The sequence below is a fragment of the Panthera tigris genome, chromosome B1, assembly GCF_018350195.1.
Source record: "Panthera tigris isolate Pti1 chromosome B1, P.tigris_Pti1_mat1.1, whole genome shotgun sequence".
NCBI classification, from domain to species: Eukaryota; Metazoa; Chordata; class Mammalia; order Carnivora; family Felidae; genus Panthera; species Panthera tigris.
Genome location: NC_056663.1, coordinates 48,241,175 through 48,263,406, shown reverse-complemented (window position 1 = coordinate 48,263,406; position 22,232 = coordinate 48,241,175). Strand labels below are relative to the sequence as shown.

The window sequence follows — 22,232 nt, the reverse complement described above, 5'->3', positions numbered from 1 at the left end:
TGGTGCCTCTGCATCATTAAGATTTCTCATGGATGGTTCAGAAATAATTTAAAACTATTAAACAATGTCATATTGTCATCAAGTTTACAAAAACAACCTACTGATGTGAATGAAATGGACTTTAATGCTATCATGATGATGAAATACCTTTAACTCCTAAAGAGATATTAACATCATTTCTGCTTACAAATCACTGTAGAACTTTTTACAAAATAACATTACTCACAGAATTTCAAATTGCCATAGAAATTACAAGTATCATTGAGTCCTGTGGGCTAAAATGACCCAGTGTCAGAACTGCTTACACTATGGTCTGGACTAGCTAGAGACTTTCTCTTGTTCTGGACTCCAGTAAAAAGTTCTATCCTTGGTAAATGACATAGAGCCACACACCCCATGTGTTATGTGTTGATTTCAAAATGCTCATTCAAATACTCATCCTCTTGTAGTGGTAGGGGATGAAGGGAGAGAAATTTATCTTTCACTTCAGAGGATATCCAGTCTAGATACTGGACTTCCAGAAAGTTCACTGAATTAGATCATCTTGGAGTTTATTGCCCATCCTATGACACAGTTATGTCTTACCAGGGCATTTAGGGTACCTGTTATTTCTTGTTTACCAGCTTCTATCCACATGATGACTTCAATAAAGTGGACCCACATGGTGTTCTATGAAATGGTGAGATAATCAAAGTCTCTGTGAACAAGATTATGACAAAAGTTTGGATAGTTGAGCAAAAGAGTGAAATTATCCTCCTGACCAAAAACTGAAAGTAAACCACTTCAAATGATTTTTTGCTTCATGCTTTAGAAAATAAAGACTTTCCAGATCAATGCTGTATACCAGGTGTTTCAGAATGTGTTGATTTGCTCCAGTAAAGAGATCACATCTGGAGCAGCAGATTCATTTCATGATTCAGTTTATGATAATTTACTGTCCTTCTTCAAGACCCATCTGCCTTTTGCACAAACCAAACCAGGGAGTGAAATGGGATGCTAAGAATCATCACCCCTGAATCTTTCAAGTTTTTGTTAGTGGCACTAGTCTCTCCCCAGGGATAAGTTACTGGTTCTGGTTTACTATTGTAGTAGGGAGATGGGGCTCTATGGGCCTCTCTTTAGGTGCTTCCAATACCCTAGTCCTTACATAGTGGGCCAGGGGACCAGTGTGGGTGTTTTGGTAGTTGCTGAGCATATCTATTTCAACTATATGTTTCACTATTCTGGGGGAAATATCCATGGGATGAACTAGACCCATTATAAAATAGACTGGGGCCAAAATTTATTATCAAACCCACTTAAACTCTGGTAGATCTTAGTACATTCTTTGATTATAAAAATGAGCTCAGAGCTAGTATCCAATTATCCCTGGAAGGTCCGATTGTTTCCCTTCCTTTTGGACATCGTCATTGCAGTAAGTGGTGACAGGTTCCTTTGAGGAGGATCAGACAGATGACTTAAAAAATGTAAATGTCACAAAATTGAGAGGGCCTTCCTTAGTGGTACAGAGTTTTCTCTTTACTCCTAGACCAATATGATATAATCAACTCTGGAATTAGATGAGACCCCAAATCTGACCTCTATATGCCTCCTATAGGGACAGCTTTGGAGTGTAGGCTATTTATTCTGGCTCTAGAAACCTTATGACCAGTTATCCACTGCCAAGAATATTTTGTATTTGTGTAACCACTCTGGTTACCACCAAGACTTGCTCAATATATGTGAAACTTTATTATGAGCAATTGGATCATGGAGGCTAAATAGTCCCACAACCTGATGCTTGAAAGCTAGAAACCCAGGAAAAATAGTGGTATAATGCCAGTTTGAGCCCAAAGGCCTGAGAACCAAGGGAGCTGGTATAAATTCCAGCCAGAAGGCAGGAAAAGCCTGATGTCCCAGCTCAGCCAGGCAGGCAGAAAATAACAAATCTTTCATTTCTTTGCTTTTTGTTCAATTCAGGCCCTCAATGGGTTGAGTGGTGCCAACCCACATTGAAGAAGGTGATCTCCTTTACTGAGTCCACTGATTCAAATGATAATCTCATCTGAAAACTCCCTTACAGACACATCCAGAAATAATATTTAATCTGAACATACCATGGACCAGTCATATTGAAACATAAAATTAACATTACATTTCCTGTAATAAATTCATTCTCATATTTTTATCTCCACCCTTTCTATCATATCCAGGAATTTCTAGCATGTCAATGTTTTTCACATAGCCTCTGCTAAGTCTATATTTCAGTCAACTGAAACATATGTATGATAGGGATGGAAAACAAGCAATATTGTCACCTATTTTTCAAGTAACTTCTATAGGTGATACTGTATTAGGGGATTTGAACAAGGCATTATCAACCTCATCAGACAGAGAGAAATCACTGCTTTTACTAGTAACAGGGCCCATCAACCCTTGGAATTTAGAGAAAATTAAATTATCAAATCCTGTCATTCAAATTTTCAGTGTTCTACTCTTTCCAAGTTTTTCACATAAGAGATGTGTTGATCTGGAATTTAACCAATGGATTATCTAGCATCTGTGAAATCAAAATGTGAGTTGATTATAGCTGATGCCAGGCCTGTGGCCAGAAGACATGATATACAATTTAGGACATAGAAGCTATAGGTTTTTGACTATGCCTTGAACTGAGAATTTAAAATTTTGATTGTATCATTTTCTTCATCCCTCCCTCTCCTATTCCCTTCTTTCCTTCCTCCTATCCTTCCTTCCTTCCTTCTTCCTTCCTTCCTTCCTTCCTTCCTTCCTTCCTTCCTTCCTTCCTTTCCTTGCTCAGTCCCCATATTTCCCATGCTATCCATCATGGTCTTTAGGAGCTACTCTTTAGTCCTTTAAAATTTTGACTTCACTAAGCACTTCATTCAGGTGCACACAGTTAATAATTTAAGTAATTGCTTTTGTCATTGCATGGCATAGAATGCCAATATCTCATCCTCCAAGACTAAACAGATATCCACTATTTTCAAAAACCTACCAGTTTAGGTAATTACAGATTCTCATTTCCTTGAGGGCTTATTGCCTGCAAATTTTTCTGTTATAAATTACTTTATAAAATCAGGTTTCTTAGTGTAGAAAATAGAATCCATTCTAGATAGTACAAGCACAAAGTGATTTAATAAATATATTAGTTAACTTATAGAATTCCCTAGATAGGCAGAAAATGAGGCTTGACTATTGCACAATTTGGAAGTATTTGGGGTGATTGAATGAGTCTGGTGGCCCAATTCTCAGCTTCCGCACCAATATTCCCCATCCTCCATTCCTGCTTTATAATTCTAGATTTTTATCTCACTAAAAATATCATATAAGTGTGTGTGTGTACATATATATATATATATATATATATATATGAAACGCACATACTATGTTATTATTTTGCTTATTGCCCAACTCTATGCACTAAAGTGAGAGTGGGAAATTTTATTCATTTTCTTCACTGTTGTATACTCAGTGCCTAGAAAAATGGCTCACAGTAGATACTCAATAAATATTTGTTGAAATAATTAATAAATAGTCCTTGCTTTTGTGGAGTTTATGTTGAGCGGGTGAGAAAGGCATTAAACATACATAATCTCCCAAATAAAATGTAAATTGGAATTTGTTGTTAAGTTGTGCTAAATTGTTCTATTGTTAGTTTGGTTGAGGAAGGAATTATTTTTTCCCAGAATCCCTTTCTCTGTAGGTTGTGGGACCACAAAGACATGGTCACATGGAGACAACAGCCATACACCTCTTCACAAGATCCCCTTCACAGTCTCATTTTGGCAGTTTAATTTATACAGTTTATTGGATTATGTCATGATAACTATATTTGGAGTAGAAAAGGTGAAGAAAAGTACAAGTGGGCAGATTTTGAGTCTTACTTTGGACATATTAAGTTTGGGGTACTTCTGAGACATTCAATAGGAGATGCTTTTTAAGCACTTGGGGTCTAGAGCACAGTCTTCAAGTCTGAGCTCTAGGTACAACGTTAGGAGACATTTGCATATATGGAGTCCAGTGGAGATGATCACACTTTATGTATGGAAATTCAAATATAGCAATTAAAGCAGAAACCAAAGAGCAAAGATAAAGAGTGCAGTGCTTTAAATAGTGTGGGATTTTCTTGCTGCCATTTCATTCAGTGAGTACATGGCCTGGATTGAGTGGGATTTAGGAGATACTCATCAGCTGTTTCTTCATTCAGTGAGTTCCAGTGTGAGTATTTCACTGAGTTGAATGTGATTCTAATATTTAAAAATACTGAACATAGTTTCCACACAATATAACACCTAAATACAAGCCAACTCTTGCTGGAGATCAACTAAAGAATCAGCAATCTTCCAAAACCTGGGTCAAAAAAAAATCATCTGTGTTGAATTTCTTAAGAGATAAGCATGTCAGTCTCAAATATGGCAATTCTTGTGGGATTTTTTGGGGGCAAATTTTGACAAGTTGCTCTTTTACTTGACAGGCTGATATTAGATATTAATCCTCATGTAAAAGGGAAATTTCACTGTAGCTGAGTGGATGAGATTATATAGGAAAAGAGAATATTGGGAGAAAAGAGAAAATCATTGAGAAACTGTAAAAATTTTTGGCCAGAGTGAGGAGACTAAGTCTAAGAGGTAGGAAAAGTAAAATGGTAGAGAGCCAGAATAAGAAGTGTTGTGCCTTAGAAGCAAAAAAAAAAAAAAAAAGGATGGAGTAGAAACTTATTCTTATGAAGGATGGAGTAGAAACGTATTCTTTAGTAAATTAATTTTTAGATACTCTGGGGAGAGTATTTCTTCAAATTAAAAAAAATGAGCACTTTCATTAAAAAAGATTTTATTGCATAGTTGGCCTCTCATGAAGTAAGATCTTTAAGAAGCAAGTAAAAAAAAAGAAGGGAATAATATAAACTGAAATTAAAATTTAAATGGGCACATTTAAAGAAGTTAACTGTAGGTCTTTTTATAGAACCTGTGTAACTTTCCTCTGTGGCCCTGTTTCTTTGAGGACATATGCATACTTTTACTACAGGAGAAAAAGTGCTTTGTTCCAGTGATAAAGTGAGGGAGTTGAACTCAAGATTCCCAGATCTAACCTGTAAGACTGAGAATGGAGTGATCCCAGATAGATAGAACATCTGGCTTCTGGCAGAAGCAAAACCAAATAATGCCTGGAGGGCTATATTCTCAGTTTAGACTCCCAGGTTTTCCACAGGTTAAAATCAACCAACATGAGTTCATAAACCATCCTGAAGGGAGACATGATAGATTTAGTTCTTCACGGATTTCAGATAATGGACGTATTATCTATATGGATATAAAATAAATATGTGTTTTAGTTTTCTATTGTTATTGTAACATATCACCACAAATTTAGTGGGTTAAAACAACACAAATTTATTGTCTTATCGTTCTGGACTTCAGAAATCTAAAATCAAGGTGTTGGATAAAATGTGTTCCTTTTAGAGGCTTCAGAGGTGAAAAATTTCTTTGCCTTTTCCAGCTTCTAGAGACTGCCTGCATTCCTTGGCTCATAGCCTCTTCCTTCATCTTCAGTGTGCATCCCTCCAATTTCTGGTTCCATTGTTCCATCTCCTTTATTGGCTTTTGTTCTCTTGCTTTCCTCTTATAAGAACTCTTATGATTTCATTGACCCCACCCAGATAATCCTGAATAAACTCCCCTTCTCAAGATCCTTATTCACATCTGCAAAGTCCCTTTTGCCACATAAGATAACATATTTACAGATTTTTGGGATTAGAAAAAGGACATCATTGTGTATGTGAAGTGTGTGTTATTCTGTCTGCCACACTATGCATGAATGCTTAAAGAATGTTTAAAGAATAGAGTTACAAAAAAGAAAAGCACTAAGGCAATACATAAGAATAACCATAGATTTGAAAAGAAGTAACTAAAAATTTTCAAGTAAAATGTGCTTGTCAATTAAAAAACAGAAAACTTAAAGCATAGGCCAAACAACAGAATAGATGCAGCTGAAGAGAGAATTAGTGAACTAGAAGATAAAACTGAAGAGTATTTTGGGATGGCATCCAGAAAACTAAAATGGAAAATATGAAAGAGGGGTTAATAGATATGGACAATAGAATGAGAATGTCTAATATGCTTCTAATAGAAGCCCTGGGAAGAGAAAATAAAAACAGTGGAGGAGAGGCAATATTTGAAAACGATGTTTGAGAATTTTTCAAAACTGATGAAAGATATGAAGTCACAGATCCAGAAACAATGTTTACTAGGCAGAATAAAGTGAAAAGAAACCTATCTCTAAGAGATTGAGCAACAGTAGAACATCAGAGACAAAGAGCTCTAAAAAGTAACCAGGCAAGAAAGGCAGATTACCCCTGCCCACCTAAGAGAACAGGCTTTTTTTAACAGAAAAAAATGAGAGGTAGAATAATTACATATAATAATATTATTACATGTACTGAATTTAGAGAGAAAAAAAACTGTTCATCTAGAATTGCGTCTATCTCAAGAGCAGAGTAATATAAAGGCATTTACATATAAGTCAATGTTGACTACAGACTGAGAGTGTTAATCACAAATAGAACAGAAGAAACTTCTGAAAGATATATTTCAGGAAGAAGAACAGTTATTTTAGGACAAAGTTATGAGATGCAAAATGGAATTGGGAAAACAGTTTAAACATGTAGATAAATAAACAGTGTTTATTGTAGTGATAATGAGTAGCTTGTTATGGCCAAAAAAGACACAATTAAAATATTGGAGATAAAAAGCTTATAAACCAGAATTGAGGTGACCAGAGTTTAAGTGTTCTAAGAGTTCTTGATCACAGTAAGGGGAAATCTTTTTAACTTTAGATTGTTATATATAAATGCTAAATTTCAATAGTTACCTCTAAACAATAGACATAGGGTGTGTAATTTTCAGACAAGTAGTGAATAATTAGAATAAGAAAACAAACAAAAGTTTTATAAGAAAAGAAATGAAGAGCATAAATCAAAAACAAAAATTAAGATAAAAACAGGTTCACAATAAATTTAAAAGGACCACCCTTGATTAAAATACAGAGTTTGTCAATGAGGCCAGCATTATCCTGATATTGAAACTAGACAAGGATGTAACAACAAAAAAAATTATAGGCCAATATCTCTGATAAACATAGATGCAAAAATTTTCAACAAAAAATAGCAAACTTAATTTAGCAATACATTAAAAGGATCACACACCATGACTGAGTGGGATTTATTCAAGGGATGCAAGGATGATTCAACATCTGCAAATCAATCAATATGTTACATCACATTAATAAAATCAAGGATGAAAATCATATTATCACCACAATAAATGCAGGAAAAGCATTAGACAATAGTCAGCATCCATTTATGATAAAAACTCTCACTAAAGTGGTTATAGAAGGAGTGTACCTCAACATAATAAAGGCCATATATGACAAGCCCACAACTAATGTCATACTCAGAAGCTTTCAGCTTTTCACCATTGAGATCAGGAATAAGACAAGGATGCCTACTCTATCTTATTCAACATAGTGTTGGAAATCTCAGGCAGAATAATTAGTCAAGACGAAGAAATATGATGATGAATATTAACCAGACTTATTTGGTGATTATTTTGCAATATGTACACATAATGAATCATGATGTTGTACATATGAAACAAATGTAACTTTATGTGTCAATTATATAACAATAAAAAGCTACCCAATGAATAAATAGCCAAAGGGTCTGAATAGATGTTTTTCCGAAGAAGATATACAACTTGCCAATAAGCACGTGAAAAGATGCTCAACATCATTAGGAAATGCAAATCCAAAATCACGATGAGATATTATTTTACAAGCACAAGGATGGCTATAATAAAAAAGACAGACAATGACAAATACCATAGAGGGTGTGGAGAAATTGTAACTCTCATTCATAGCTGGTGGGCCATAAAATGGTGTAGCTGATTGAAAACTAGTCTGGAAGATAGAGTAACCATTTGGCCCAGCAATTCTGCTCCTAGGTATATACTTAAGAGAAGTAACAACAGATGTGCACACAAAAACTTATACATGAATCATCGTAGCAACACTATTCATAACAATCAAAAAGTTGGAACAACTCAGATAAACAAAAGTGGTGCATTCACACAAGAGTGTGTATTTAGTCATAGAAAGGAATGAGGTACTGATATACCTCACAGATGAACCTTGAAAATATTCCGTTAAGTGAAATAAACCAGTCCCCAAATACCATGTATTGTATGATTCCGTCTATATGAAATGTTTAGAATAGGCAAATACATAGAGGCAGAACATTGGTTATTGTGTGCTAGGGCCAAGGAGTAAGGGTTTATCACGAGGAAATGGGGAGTGATTGCAAATGGGTTTTTTGTTAGTTTGCTTTGTGGTGGACGAAAATGTATTAAAATTAGATTCTGGTGATGATTGTACAACCCTGTGAATATGTGAAGAAATATTGAATTACATCTTTTTTTTTTTTTTGAATTACATCTCTTAAATGGGTGAGTTGTATAGCATATGAATTATGTATCAGTAAAGCTGTTAAAAATGATCCAAAACAAAATAAAACGAAAACAAAACTACAGTTTGTCAAATTGGATTAAGAACAATAACAAATGCAGCTTTCTGGCCTTTTAAAGACAACCTAAAACATAAAGACACAGGTTGAAAATATAGCAAAGGAAAATGATAAATAAATCCAAATCAAAAGTAAATGAAACTTACTTTGGTCAATAAAAGTGACTTTTGGATAAAAAAGCATGACAAGAAATAATGGAGGTTATTACATGATGATAAGAAGTTTAATTTATCAGGAAAATATAGCATTTCTGAACTTGCTTCTCATAATATTGTGAACAATATAGTAAGCAAAACCTGATAGAACTTCAGGGAGAAATTGAGAAATGTACCTCCAGAATAGGAAATTTTGATATGTTTTTTTCCTTTATTGGTGGATGAAACAGATAAAAGAATTGGTGAAGAAATAAACTATTTCTACACTGTCATCAACTTGCTTGGTATATTGGACATATGTAAACCTCTGCTCTCAATCAGTAGAAGGCACATATTCTTCCTAAGCACACATGAAATGTTGATAAAAATTGCCATGTGTTAAGTCACAAAGCAAGTTTCAGCAAATTTCAGTAACTCATTATCAAAGAGATCACATTCCCTGATCAATTTTATTAAATTCATGGCAAAAAATGGAAGTAATCCTATATTTTATTTTATTTATTGAAACCTTTTTTTGCATGGTATAGCATTAACTGTTTTAACCATGTTAAAAGTGTGCAACTCAGTGGCTTATGCTACATTCATAGGGTTGTGTGAATCACCACCACTATCTATTCCCAGAACGTTTGATCATCACCGAAAGAAACTCCTTATCTATTAACAATTATTCTTCACCCCCCACCATTGCTCCAACCCTGGTAACTATTAGTTTGTTTTCTGTCTCTATGGATTTGTCTGTTCTGGACATTCACGTAAATGGGATGATACAATATGTTGTCTTTTGTGCCTCACTTCTGTCACTTAGCTTAATATTTTCAAAATTTATCTAGTTTGTAGTGCATATCAATATGTCATTCTTTTGTTGCCAGATAATATCCCATTGTATGAGTATACCATATTTTATTTATCCGTTCATCAGCTGATGAACATTTGGGTCATTCCCACTTTTTAGTTATTATATATAATGCTTCTGTGAACATCCATATATTAGTTTAAATATGGACACGTTTTCACTTCTTTAGGGTAAATATCTAAAAGTAAAATTTCTGGGTCATATGATAATGATACGTTTACATTTTCTGATAAACTACCAAATTGTTATCCAAAGTGGCTGCATCATTTTTTATTCCCACCAGTAATGTATGAAGGTTCTGGTTTGTCTATATCCTTACCAACACCTGTTATTCTCTATTAAAGAAAATAAATTATAGCCATCCTAGTGAGTGTGACCTGATTTAATATTTCATTGTGATTTTCATTTTCATTTTCTTAATGACTGATATTAACATCTTTTCACGTGCTTATTGGCCATTAATATATCTTCTTGTGAGAACTGTCTATTCAAGGCCTTTGTCCATTTTTGTAACTGGGTTGTTTGTCTTTTTGTCGTTGAGTTGTAAGAGTTCTTTATATACTTTGGAAACTAGACCCTTATCAGATATATAATTTGCAAATACTTTTCTCCCATTCTGTAGGGTGTCTTTTGACTCTCTTGATAGTGTTCTTTGATACATAACAGTTTTTCGTTTGGAAGTCTTATTTAGTTAAGTTTTTTTCTTTTGTTTCTTGTGCTTTTGGTGTCATATCCAAGAATCTATTGCCAAATCCAAAGTCATGAAGATTCACTGTTATATTTTCTTTCAAGAGTTTTATAGCTTTAGCTCTTAACATTTAGGTCTTTGATTCATTTTGGGTTAATTTCTGCGTATGGTGTGAGGTCAGGTCCAGCTTCATTCTTTTGCTTATGGTTATTCAGCTGTCCTAACATCATTTGTTCAAAAGACTGTACTTTCCCTTTCCTTGGCAATCTTGTTGAAAATCCGTTGATCATATGTGTATGGGTTTAATCCCTATATTTTTGAAGAAAGTCTTCTAAATAACTCACAGGTCATAAAATAAACATTGATGGAAAATCAAAATATTTAAATCTGAAAAATAGTAAAAACCTGATGTTTTAATACTGTGGGAATCCTGCTTCAAGCAAGGACAAACTAGCTTGTTTCATATCAACCCTCCTACAAAGAACAACTAAAAAAGTGAAAAAAAAAAAAAGAAAATTAATCTGTTTGAAAGTAGTGGAGGGCTATGAAAACAGTTAGGGCTTGTTACTGTAAGACCTCAGATAGAAGGAAAGCCTGGGGGAGTGAGTCACCCATGACATCATTGTCCTCCTCAAGGCATTTGCCGCCTCAAAAACAATGGCTGAAAGGTAGAGCTGAAAAGCAAGAGAGAGATAGAAAGAAGATACAGGAGAGGCATAGAAAATAGATGGGAAATATGGAAGGTAAAACCTTCTAACATACATGACATTGAAGTCCCAGAAAGAGAAAGAAAATGGACAGAAGCAATCTTTAAGGAGATAACAGCCACAAATTTTCCAGAAATTACAGGCATCAGGCCACAAATGCAAGCAGGATACATGTAAAGAAAATCACACCTGTTGACACATCACACTCAAACTGCTGAAAACAAGAGATGAAGATAAAGTCATAAAAGAGCCAGGGAAAAATGGTATATTACTTTCTAAGAAGCAACAATAAGACTAAAAAGCAGCATTAGATATAAAAGGGGGCACCTTATAAAGATCAAAGGGTCAGCCTATTAGAAATATATACTAATGCTAAATTGGTATTAGTACAGAACCAAAAGGATAAATAAGCAAGCTCATACTTATAGTGAGAGATCTTAACACACTTTCCCCAACAACTGATAAACCAAGTAGAAAAATAAAATATCAACAAGTCTATTGAATTCAATAGATTATTAATAAACTGATGTAATTTACATTTGTAGCACACAGCACAACAATGTTTTCCCATTACTCTATTTTTCAGTGGTATTGGACTATTTACAAAATTTACCTAGACACCAATAATAAAATAGCTCGAAAAGTTCTCAAATATTTTCATGTTATAAAATCAACTTCTAAGAATTCTTGGGTCAAGCAAGAATCACAATAAAAATTAGAAAATATTCTTAAGTTGAAGAGAATGTAACTATGAGATAGAAAAATGTGTAATGTAGAGGTAAAATTACATTTAAAGGAAATATATAGGCTTTACTATACATACTGAAATAAAAAAGAAAGGCTAAAACCAATGATGTGTGTCTTTATGTCAAGAAATTAGAAAAAATTGCAAATTAAGCCCAAAGGAAGTAGGATAAAATAAAAAGGGCAGAGGGGTGCCTGAGTGGCTCAGTTGGTTAAGTGTCTGACTTTAGCTCAGGTCATGATCTCACGGTTTATGAGTTTGAGCCCCACATCAGGCTCTGTGCTGACAGCTCAGAGCCTGGAGCCCACTTCGAATTCAGTCTCTGTCTCTCTGCCCCTCCCCTACTCACTCTCTGCCTCTCCCTCAAATATAAAACATAAGAAAAAATTTTTTAAAAAAGGGCAGAAATTAACAAAATTAGTAAAACCGTACGCATGAGTGCATCCTTAAATTCAAATTCAAAAATTGTTTCCTTTAAAACATTAATAGGCTTATATGCTTCTGGGAGGGTCAATATAGGATAAAAAAGGAGAAAATAAAAAAAAACAATATCAAGAATTAAAAAAATGACAGTTACATTTTTGACAGACATTTAAAAAGAGAAGATGTTATAAATAATTCTATATGAATAAATATTTTAAAAATAAGGAAGATAATATTAAAAAACTATAAAACTGGTACAAGAAGAAATAAATAATTTTATAGATATAAAAAAGTCTCAAATCTACTGTTTTCTTTCCCACAAAGAAAACTCTAGACCTGGATTATTTCATCTGAGTGTTCTACCAAAGAACTGCTAGAAAAAATAATAACACAAATGTATCTTTTTTTTCTGGTCATTAAGCTGTTGTGTCTCAACCCCAAGTCCATTCTTGTATGCTTTACTTTCTGATGCCGGAGCTGGGATTTTGTAATTTACAGTTCTTTTTCACTGGGTGGCTTCGCATTAGGCTCTGCAGAAGTAGAGCTCAAGGGCAAGACTGGAAAAAGGAGACAGGGAGATAGGGTGATATTATATAATATCAAATATCTACTCCTGAAACCGAAAACAAAACAATGAAAAAACCCAAATGAACAAAAAATAAAAGACACATCAGCCATTTGTAATGTATTGACCTTATTTGGATCCTAATTCAAACAAACTTAAATATGCATAAATATTATTTTATGTATATATGTGTATATACACATTATGTTGTATGCATGTGTGTATATAATGCATCTGTACAATATATGTGTATACACATGTATACATATACATATGTAAACATATACATAAAGGAAGTGAGAACACAGACTCCATTAAAAAATCAAATATCAAAAAAATTATATATTAATTAAAAAAACAGATTATAAGACCAAAGAAGAAAGAGATAGTGGTCAATAGAGAAGTCAGATAAGATGAAGACCAAATATAATCTATGAGCTTGTGATGTAGCTGTTGGTGCATTTAGGGAGAGCTGCTGAAGAAGAATGAGAGGGGCAGAGGCCAGATTAGAATGGATTTACAAATGAGTAGAAAGAATGGAGACCAGTGGCATGGGCTGGTGCTCGCTGTTGCTGGGTTCAGATGGTACTGCCATAATAGATTTCAGGTCTTTAGCAGCCAACTATATGTTGGTGTGACTGAGACAGGCATGGGCTGACAGCATGCACCCCAAGGTCTAACTATTAGGAAGCGTAAGTGCAGATTAAATATTGATTCAGGGCTTTACCTAGAGTTGGCTCCATAAACCATACATAAGCCATACAGTGGTATTGCAGGGCTAAACTACTAAGTCACTGTAGTTGCTTTCATGTCAAACCTCACAGTCCAACAAAATTATCCCTGGTGATCCAGACCACCTGATTATTTTCCATTCAGTCTGGTTTTCTATTAATACAGAGATTTAGTTTTATGCCACAGCAGATGTTTATGCCTCTGAGGGAGTCTAACTGTATTTAATACTTAATTAACAGGGGATATTATCTGGTTACAGGATTAAATGGCCCAGTCCATTAAAATAGGCTTTGAGACCAAGCTCCTGGCTCTAGATGCTTGTACTTGGGATCTGAGATTTGGCAGAAAGGAAAGTTCTGCTCCTGCAGGCTGTTTCCAGGAAGTGGCTTTCATCTGAAATGCATTCAAGGCACTCCTTCCTGATATCACATCTTGCGTCATGTTGGAAGATCTTGGTTTTACAGAGGAGCTACAGCAATGTTTCAGATGAGCTCACAAAGAAGGCCACGACAGGGGCTCTGTTAATGAGGTAACCTTAAAAATCCAGCCAAGGGAAACCTCCCCTCCCGGGGTTATTAGTAAACATTTTATAAATAACATCCACACATGCTTAAAAATGAAGGGGTTTGGTTTAGTTTATGGAGTTTGCTTCTTTGGATAAAATTCAAGTAACTCCTAAGACAGTGGACCTTCCCTTGGTCCTTAGAGGACAACCAAGAAGGGCAGAGAGGCACAAAGCCATTCATCCATATCGCTTGAGGAATAACTCAGGTAGAGAGCCATCCAATAAGAAGCCTACCTACTCCTCCATGAGCAATCCCCAGATACCACTTGATTGCTTGATTCTCTCAGGATTTCTTAGTGTCCTTTTTCCCGGAAAACAGGGCCTGTTTTCCTTATCCTCAGAGGTTCCTTCTCTCAATAATGGCTTGTTTCATGCTCTAGGGTAAGGATGCTGGATATAGAGGGAAAGCTGGACCAAGACACCTGCAAATCTAATCAATCTAAACAGTCACAGTGGTTGGCACAGGGTCACGGGGGGAGCATACAAACAGGAAATATTAGCTAACAAAGACGAGAAATCCATCCTAGAGTGTCTTCTTCATATTTCTTTTGCTGATTCTCCCTTTCTCATTTTTGTTCACAGCAGGAAGTATGTGTATCCTGTGTTAAAGAAGCTATCAATTGTTTTTAATAACCCAGGAGTGAATTGCATTTGGTAAGCTTGTCTTCAAGGTAAAGTATGCCGTAGAAAGCACACAATAAAGAAGGTTAAAGAAGTTTTAAGATTGTCTATGTTCAGATACCTCATCCTCTATACGAAGCGACAATGTCCAATATCTCTGGGCAACTATATGATATTGAGCCATGTGGTAGATTGACTTCCAAAGAGTAAATGACTTCCAAAGAGTCACACATTCCAGGATCCAAGCACTCACATATTCCTCTTCCACATGGACTCTGAATTCAGCCACTGGCTTGCTTTGGCCAATGGGATATCACAAATGAGACCCAGGTAGGGCCTTGTGAAGCACTTGCATATTGGGGCTTTCCCCCTGTGATGTTGCCCTGAGCTGTTGCGCTACCCAAGCCCACAGTGAAAGGCCACATGGAGAGAGAGGCTGAACCATGTGGAGCTGAACCAGCTGTCTCAGTGGAGCCCAGTGGCTATCTGTCCAGCTGGCTGAATGTAGCCATATGAGCGGTCATGGGAGAGCATCAGAAGGACCACCCAGGCAACTTCTGGATCATGAAAAATAATGTCATGTTTCTTTTAAAAGTAGTGAGTTTGTGGAACTGGAGGGTATTATGCTAAATGAAATAAGTCAGGCAGAGAAAGACAGATACCATATGTTTTCACTCATATGTGGATCCTGAGAAACTTAACAGAAGACCATGGAGGGGGGGGAATGGAAGGGGAAAAAAAGTTACAGAGAGGGAGGAAGGCAAACCATAAGAGACTCTTAAATACTGAGAATAAACTGAGGGTTGATGGGAGGTGGGAGGGAGGGGAAAGTGGGTGATGGGCACCGAGGGCACCTGTTGGGATGAGCACTGGGTGTTGTATGGAACCCAGTTTGATGATACATTATATTTAATAAAAAATTATGTTGCAAATAGAATGAAGGCAAAAAAAAATAAAAGTAGTAAGTTTTGGGCTGTTTTGTTGCACAACAATAGACAACTAAAACAGGCCAGGATCTTATATTTTCCATATTACATTCATTTTTTTTGCATGTGTCTGAGAGTAATGCCTAGACCTATAATTATCCATGCCCATATATATTAAAATATAACTAGAAGAGAGTAGGATGATGGTTGCCAAGGTGTGTGAGCGCTGGAAATGGGGAGATATTGGTCAAAGGGCACAAACAGCCTTCCAGTTATAAGATGAATACATTCTGGGGACCTAATATACAGCATGGTGACTATAGTTGACAATACTGTATCGTACCCTTGAAAGTTGCTAAGGGAGGAGATCTTAAATGTTCTCGTCACACACGTATGCACACATACACACACACACAAAGTTAATTATGTGAGGTGATGGAGATGCTGACTAACCTTTTTGTGGTAATGATTTTGTAATATATGTGTATAGCAAATCATCACCTTGTATATCTTATGCTTACACAATGTTATACATCAGTTAGATGGTAATAACCCTGGAAATAAAGAAAAACTATGATTATAGAGAACGGAGACTGTTCTCCTTAAGCCACACCCCAAATCTATCCCATCATTCAGGACTCTGTGTGCACATATTGTATAATTCAAAGTGGTAAGAGACGAGAAAGATTAGGTGAAAGAATACACGTAATTGGGAAACTAGAGAAGACATATGGGTGTGTATGTAGGTGTTGTGCATGTGCACACTCAGAAAGAGAGAGAGAGAGAGAGAGAGGTAGATATCAGGGAAATGATTAGAGGAAGCTAGTTAAATAGAAATGGTTCTCAGTGGGTGGTGGTGTACTAAACAGCACAGGTGGTAGAGACATGCTAACTTCTGAGTTCAAGACCTAATGATTAAAGCAATCTGCATGTGGCATCTAAGCATTGGCTCATAATTAAAAGATCACCAAAAGCATTGGTATTCCAGGGGATTTTTTCCTAGGGTTTGGTTTACTTTTTCTTGATACTGTTGGAAATTCTTTGCAAATGAAGTGTGTAATGCTGGAGCCCCAAAGAAAAATGGGACATTAAAAAAAGCACATAATCTTATTTTGACATCAAATTGCCTGTAGACTGTCCTATGGTATTCTGTTTTTTTTTTTTTAAGCTACAAAGAACACAGAAAAAATAGACTTTTCCCAGTGAATAGGTAAAGAAAATATATTAAAAATATTCGGTTAGAAATATGTTTGTGAAAGGGTGCCTGGGTGGCTCAGTCGGTTGGGCGTCGGGCCTTGGCTCAGGTCATGATCTCGCGGTTCATGAGTTTGAGCCCCGCGTCGGGCTCTGTGCTGATAGCTCGGAGCCTGGAGCCTGCTTCTGATTCTGTGTCTCCCTCTCTCTGCCCCTTCCCCACTCATGCTCTGTCTCTCTCGGTCTCTCAAAAATGAATAAATGTTAAAAAAAAAAAGAAATGTGTTTGGAAAGCAACACTTAGCTGTATTTAAAACATTCTCTCTAATGTGTGTGTGTGTGCATATATGTATATGTGTTTGCAAAATAGACTTTTTATAGCTAAGAAGTTCTGTCAGCTGAGGTTTCACCGCAACTCGTACTGTCATTGAGCGCGTTGAGGCTTCAGTCGCAGGGCAGTCTATGGGTCACCCACCTCCTTGTCTGAACAGCTTTCTTCCCGTATACGCACGTAATGTCCATTTGCAATGAAACAAAATGAATTCTCCTGCAATAAACACTTCCTGCAGATCAGCAAAGTGGTGAGGAAACTATGTATAAATATACACCTAATTATGTTTGATTTACGAAAAGCAATTAAAATGTACATGCAGATGCACACACACACACACACACACACACACCCTTACACAGGGCTATGTTCTGCATATTAGAAGACACCACCACTGCCACACCCATTTGGGACCTAAACTTCTTGATGGTTCTGGCACAGACCCACATTCTTGTTAGATGGGAAAAACTGGAAGCAGTATTAATCAAATCTTTCTCACTGCTTCCCTAATTGTCTTGCTATTATAACAGTGATGATTTCTTCGGAAGAATCACTTGATGTGAAGCAAAATGCTATTTGCTGAATGCCCCAGCCAGAGCCCCCAGGTTAGACAGCTTTCTTGCTCCCCAGAAAGAGAAGACACAACTGGAAAGGAAGCAGGTGTGGCTGGTGGCACCCTGTGGCAGGTGTTCATTACACTGAGGTGTAATGATACCTGGCCTTGCGGGGAAGGGGTAAGAACAACTTCAATGGCTTCATTTCTGAATGATTTGCTTAAGGACCCTTTGCGCTCATAAATAATTTTTAAATTACAATCTTACCTCTTCCCCCTTCTTGACACTGTGTACCCCCGCAGTTCCACCACAGGGCTTCACCACCCACAGCACCTTCTGGGTGAAAATTACAGAATCAGAAAGCCGGTGTCAACGGCGAGACTGCTCATAGCGAGTTTTCGCTGAGGTAGAGTTGAACGATTATACTTTTATTTTAAAGTGGTGTTTCTTAGAGTGTGGTCTGGAGACTAGTGCTTCAGCAAAGGGTAAACGGCACTCCAGGGGCAATGTCATATGCTTGCACTTGCTCTCCCAAGGCTGTGCTAGAATTTTCCTGGAAATTAACACACAGCAAAACAAGTTTCTACATTCCTAGGAAAACCAGTCTGAAGCTCAATGAAATCTGATTCTCTTACTAGTATCTTGGCAATAGCTCAGGACATATGCAGTCCAGCCTTTCTTATCTCCCCTCTGCTGGAGACCAACTGCCTTGGAATTACTGGTGAAAGTTACTTGTGAAAATACAGATTCGTAAAACCCCTGGAAAATTCTGAATTAGTCGGTCCGGGGTGAGAGCAAGGAGTCTGTACATTGTACAAGCACCTAGCAGATTCTTATGCACCAGTGTCTGACAGATCCTGTTAAAAGATAGGGAGTGAAGGCTCAGATACCATGATGATTCACACCTGAGACACAGGATTGCTCTTGGATAGAGGTTTCTGACTCACAGAGGTTAAGTACTCTTTAATACTTGTGAGGTCATTTGTATTATCAAAGTGCTGCTTTGTGTATTTATATATGACATTTGGTCTTCCAACTCAGCAGAAAGTCAACATATGTCAAGTGTCTACTCTGGCCCTTGTCTTGCTATTGTTACATCATTTTATATCCATGCTGGACAGTATTGCCATTTTCACGTTACTAAGGAGAAACGAGATGGAGAGACACAGATGTTAATTATTAACTTTGGGCCCATAATCTTTCCCCTGTTATTGATGCTTTCTTTCCCTACGATAAAATAAAGCTATTTGTAACTGGACACACGAACCCAAGTACTAATGATTACGTTATCCGATCTTCCTTGTAGCTAGATGTGAGCATGTGATAAAGTTTTGCTCTTGGTATGTAAAGAGAAGCCATGTACAGCTTCCACAGGTATCGCTTTGATATTTTTCATTTTATTTTATTAACTTTTATCTTTTTTTCCATACCGATTACCTAGCTTTAATAGTTATCAACACTTGGTGAATCTTATCACATCTCTTTTCTCTCCTCCACCTGCTCTCCAAACCTACCACCCTCCACTGGCCATGCACCCGTCCTTGTCCCTTATTCCTTCCTGCCAGCTGGAATATGCACATGACAGGTGAACCCTGAGTACATGTCTTACACCACAGGTGGAAGCCACAGCATGAGGATGGCAGAAAAAAAAAGAAAGAAGGACCCTAGGCTCCTGAAGTCTTTATGAAGTCATCCTCACATCCTGGACTATATACTACTGGACTTTTATGTATAAGAGGAATACATTTCTACACAGTTAAAGCCACTGTTTTATGACCTCCAGCCAAAATTATCTCGAATGTTTATAGTGGATTAAATAGAAGACCCCGGTGGGCCATTTTACCAAAACAAAGCCACACCAAACCATTCTTGTCCCCATTCCTGGCTGAGTAAATTCCATGTCATACAAAAAAATTAAACCTTTGATAATCGAAGATGCTCATGGGTTCCAAATCATCAATCTGATCATCAGTGAATACTTCACTGTAGGAAGTTGAGCATTGGGTGAATAATTAACATTAGGTAATAAAAGTTGAAGCAGAGACTACTTACTGGTCGTTTCCTATTATCTGTTTTTCTTTCTTTTTTCCCTCTTATACTAGGTCCCAAGTTTCCAGCTGAGCACATGAACATGGCCTTATGAAATAGAACTCGCCCTTCCTCACCTTATTTATAGGACAAGGCCATCAGGGTACTAAAATTCTGAACAATGCGAAGTTAAGTAGAAGAGATACACACTTAAGGGACGTGTCCTTAGAGGGGCAGAGATGCTCTTCTTATGTTCCACCCTCCTTTTCTTAGTGTCTGGAATGCAGATGTGCTGAACAGGGCTTACAGGCACCTGGGACCATGAGGTAGAAACCGCACCTTGGGAAGGGTGAAACACCAAGTTAGAATGGGGACAACAGCCAGCCTGAACTGCTGGTCTCTAAATTCCATTTATGTGAGAGAGAAATAAATTTCTCTTTTATTTATTTCATGTTATTTTAGTTTTCTCTTGAAGCCACACCTAAACCAAACTGATTAATATTCTCATACTTTTTTTTTCTCTTTAAGCATTAAGTATGACTGCAATCTTGCCTCTCTGTATTTTCTTTAGATTAGATGGGTTTTTGTTTAATTGGTGCCTGACATAATATTTTAAACAGACTCTACCTTGGGTGTATAGTTTATAATTTATTATTATGAATATGTGTTGAGAAGGCAGTATGAGATATTAAGCCTTGGCCTGGTCTGTACCAGAAAGTAGTATTGGCATAATACACTTGAAATAAACACAGTCTTTCCCGTCCATTTCCTACCACTATTGGCTAAAACCTCTTTGTTCCCAACTCTTGTTTGGGGATTCTTTTTGGAGTCTCCAATGTAAGGGCAGACTTTTGGCAAAAATCACTAAACATTCTGTGAATTGAAAAATAGATGAACGGGATGGTGAATCTCTTTAATTTTGTTCTTCCTGGTCTACACTGTGACTTTGTTCATCCTGCTGTGTGCACGGGGAGCCCGACCCACCTGAAATGCATGAATGCGCTCTCTCACTCTCCAGTTAGATGAATGGACGCCACTCACAGGTGATGGGAAGGATGGGAAAAGTATGGTCAGGGCACTTATTTTTATGACTTCCTCTCTCCCGTCACTCCATGTTGGCTGCTTCCCTTGATTAAAAGTTTTTATCAGTCAGCTATTGCCGCCTTAAAAGGTTTTTCCTAACTTAGTGACTTAAACAACCATTTATTTGGTTCCTGATTCCGTGGGGTTGAAAATTAGGCTGGCCTTGGTTGGCTAGTTCTGGGCCTGGGCCTGGCTTGGCCAGGTCATTTTTGAATCTGCGGTCGGTCAGTTTGTGGGTTGGCTGGGTGTTGGCTGGCCTGGGATGCTTTCACTTCACAATTTGGCAGTTGGCTGGCTGTCAGTTGGGACAACAGGAGAGAAACAGACATTTGTGTCTTATCATCCAGCAATCTAGCTCAAGGTTATTTTCATGGCAGCTGGGCAGGGTTTCCAGAGAGCAAGCTGGAAGCCACCAGGTGTCTTGAGGCCTCATCTTCCCTAGGGGCTGCCTACCTGTCATTCTGCTATATTCCATTGGCTAATGTAACATGAGATCAGCCCACATTTAAGGGTCAGAGATATGGACTCCAGCTTTTAGTGAAAAGAACTGCAATACTACAAATGGCATGGTTGCGGGCAGAAGTAAAGAGTGGTGGCCATTTTGACGATCTAGCAGAGGGCCACATCTGTTCAATGACTCTGTCCACACAGCTTTTTCTTTGGGTTCTGGAAACTTCTCTCTCTGTTTGTTATTCTTTGCGGGGTAGTAATGGCTCCATGACATCATTGGAAGTGTCCAGACACTTCATTCGACTGCCCTCGGTTATCCAGCTCTGGTTTGCCTTCTGTTCCCCTGCCAAGATCCACGCCGAAATGCTGGAATCTTCCTGTTAAACACAGAAAACTGCACCTCTGTTTATACCTTTGGAAATTTCACTTTTGGTGGGGGGGAGGAAGGCTTTAAATCTATATGGATAAAAATAATGTGAGAGATGACAAAATTAATCAAACAATATTGAAATCAAGCATTATCAGAAAGGTGAGCAAGTGAGGTCTTGCTGCAGGACCACACGGAGAGCCTCAGGAAACTGAAGCCCCAGGGACCTGAAAGCAGAGACAAAGGATGAAGTAAAAACAGAAGGAATTAGCGGAGGGCTGTGCAAGGGGCAGCAGGCCCCCCATAATGCCTTTTAGACGCTTGCTGAAGATAGGAGAATTTTCAAGAGGAACTGAACCTATATAGATTTGGGGGAAGTTGGCATGGAAATGAGTAGGAATAATTTGTCTTCATGGTATCAGGGAGAATGAAGTGAAAGTCCATACACTAAAATGTCAGACTGCATGGCTGCCCCTGTTCATCTCCCAGCCCTCCCAGTTCCAAGAATGCTTGTAACCAGGCACAGATGGCCTCTATCTTGGCAGGGCAGAAGATTTGAACATTCTTCGCTGCAGAAGTTGGCTGACCCTAAATGAGATCTATAGACACTGACATTTGGATACCCTCCCCATGAAAAGGTCAAGTCCTGACGTGTGACAGTGTGACTCAT

At 37.3% G+C, this 22,232-nt stretch overlaps 1 long non-coding RNA gene across 3 annotated transcripts in view; it reads left to right on the top strand.

Moving 5' to 3' along the window:
* Positions 1-22,232, top strand: part of LOC122237907 — a 191,774-nt gene that overhangs the window by 153,758 nt on the left and 15,784 nt on the right. For 2 of the 3 annotated variants that reach the window (XR_006216656.1, XR_006216657.1), the window contains exons 4-5: positions 13,703-13,972; positions 14,591-14,705. This is a non-coding gene — a long non-coding RNA (uncharacterized LOC122237907). Of the gene's footprint in view, positions 1-13,702; positions 13,973-14,590; positions 14,706-22,232 lie in introns of those variants that run through there. The other variant, XR_006216658.1, reaches the window with a different exon arrangement.